Source organism: Macaca fascicularis, chromosome 10, assembly GCF_037993035.2.
Source record: "Macaca fascicularis isolate 582-1 chromosome 10, T2T-MFA8v1.1".
NCBI classification, from domain to species: Eukaryota; Metazoa; Chordata; class Mammalia; order Primates; family Cercopithecidae; genus Macaca; species Macaca fascicularis.
The window spans coordinates 56,578,442-56,581,054 of record NC_088384.1 but is presented as its reverse complement, the minus strand read 5'-3'; the positions used below and the strand labels follow the sequence as shown (position 1 = coordinate 56,581,054).

Below are 2,613 nucleotides of genomic sequence, written 5' to 3'. Positions count from 1 at the left end.
CCGCAGTGCCCAGAAGTTGAGGATGTTCTACAGATCCATCATGCCTGCCCCCAGCAGCACCCCAGGCTCCAGCACCCCTGGGCCGGGCACCCCGGTCCCTACAGGAAGCGTCCTGTCGCCGTCGGGTTCAGTGCCAGGAGCCGCTGTCCCTTTCAGACCGCTGTTTAACGACTTTGGACCGCCTTCCATGGGCTGCGTGCAGGCCATGAAACCACCTGGCGCCCAGGGCTGCCAGAGCACCCACACGGAACTGCTGTCGGTCACAGGGGAGATGGGCAAAGGGATCCGGACCACCTTCGCTGGCAGCAAGAGCACCACGGAGCGCCTGAAGAGAGGGATCATCCATCCCTAGTCAGAGTGCCTGGCGGAGACAGAGCGGAACCCACACTTAACAGGAAGCTCCTAAGCCTCTGTGTCTGGACTTTTTCCGGCCACTCCAGAGCACCTGCTTCTCCCTGGCCCTCATCCCTAGTTGCACTAACCATCCTGGGCTTCCTGGGTCCTGTGTCCCTTGATGGTGCCCTCAGGAACCAAGGGGTGGCTCTCACTGCAGGTGGCAGCACTAACGATCCTCCCTTCCCCCCACCCCACTCCGCCAAAGCAACAAGAGTTAGCAGGGAGGTCCCCGTGAGTCCCACCCATGACCTGCCCACAGTGTTGCCCACTGGAACTTTCTGTGGGCCCCACCACTCAGCCCTTCCCAGCACTTCTCCCACGTGCCCCCAGCCTCCTTCTCCCTCAGCACGGGCTCAGGCCTCAGGCCTGACAGTTCCCTGCCTTGTGTCTTTTGCTAAATATGACCTTTCTACTTTCTACATTAATAAAAGATGATTTGGAGTTGTGCTCTCTAAAAAAAGTTTAATATAAAAGAGAAATAAAAGAAAATTTAGCAAAGGAATATATCGATGAATATTTAAATATTTAGATGACATTACTACCAGACATAATGAGATAATCAGATATTTCATTTACTTATGATTAATATGTTTGTATTTATTTTTTTATTTTATTTACGTATTTATTTTTAGTATACTTTAAGTTCTAGGGTACATGTGCACAACATGCAGGTTTGTTACATATGTATACATGTGCCCTGTTAGTTTGCTGCACCCATTAACTCCTCATTTACATTAGGTATTTCTCCTAATGCTATCCCTCCTCATGCCCCCCACCCCATGACAGGCCCCTGTGTGTGATGTTCCACGCCCTGTGTCCAAGTATTCTCATTGTTTAATTCCCACCTGTGAGTGAGAACATGCAGTGTTTGGTTTTCTGACCTTGTGATAGTTTAAACAAACTAGCAAGTTCAGAAGTCACTTTATAAGAGAAATAATGAAAAATAAAGTATTACTGACATTGGTAACAGAATAAAAGTTAGAGTTAGACAAAGTATTAACAAATAAGCTTATTTATTTATAAGAGAAGGGAAAATATTAGAAAGGATTAAATGACGTCTTGTCAACATGAAGAAAAACTGTATTATATATAATTCATTTGTTAACTTATTATTGTGTTTCCTTGTATAATTTTCACTTGGTTTTGTCAGTTTTACTACTTGCTTCATTAGTTAAAAAACTACATCTTCATAGACCATTTCAGCTTTTGCTGTGTGGGCAGAATTATAAAACCCAGTTTCAAAATTTCAACTGAACGTTGTCAGCATTTTTCTTTGGGCTTTTTATTAAAAACAAAACAAAACAAAAAAACCCCCAAGTAATTGTGTGTGTGTGTATTTTAGCATTATCATGAATGTAATAACAATAAAATCAAACAGAATCAAATGGATAAGCAATATGTTGGACTAGCATCTCAAGTATGAAAATGGCATTGCCAACAGTGATATGATTTTTTCAAAATGGTCAACTTTTTAAAGTATAATCTTATTTCAACCTAAAATCTTACTATCGGAAAGTGTAGTGTACATTAAAATGTTCTGAAATGCCTTTATTCACATATATTAAATGGTCGTACTCATTCAGTTATCTACAAATTGGTTTTTCACTTCTGTAATTGTCTTATAGAATGTTCAGAAGTTATGCAGAATGTGAGATAATTTTCTATTGAATATGATCATTTTATCGTTGCAAGACATCAAACATACCTGTTGCAAGCCATTAAACACCCCTGTTTCCTACCAAATAAATGTACAATAGTGATAAATGTAAAGATGTTTTTCAAAAAAGACACATTTTTGAGTTATAAAACAAGGATTTTAAAACTTGAATTGTTACAGTGAATATGTCTTAATATAGGCTACGGTCACTTTAGATAAAAAAAATTACCTCACGTCTATTTTCAGTATTACTTAAAGGTATTTATGTAGTGGCAAAGAATTTTTTTTTTTTTTTTTTGCCTAGAGGCAGATATTTTTCCACATGGCTATTTATGGTATGAAACTGTATTTAAATGCATGTATACATATAAAAGCTGCCACTGTGGCTGCAAACTATTAAAAGTTATAAAGATTAAAAAATAAATAAAAAATAATTGTTTTTCTATGAAATGTCTTTATTCAAGTCCAAATTTAGAGTTTTAAATGCTTGAAATGAATAAAAGTGAGTGTTTCACATATTTCAGTCGGAATGGCCTTTGTCCTAGTTTTATTAGTGAAGC

The 2,613-nt window shown here is 39.2% G+C and overlaps 1 pseudogene; it reads left to right on the top strand.

Annotated features, from left to right (window-relative positions):
- On the top strand, positions 1-352 carry LOC135965344 (cyclin-dependent kinase 2-associated protein 2 pseudogene; annotated as a pseudogene).
- Positions 353-2,613: the final 2,261 nt, after the last annotated feature.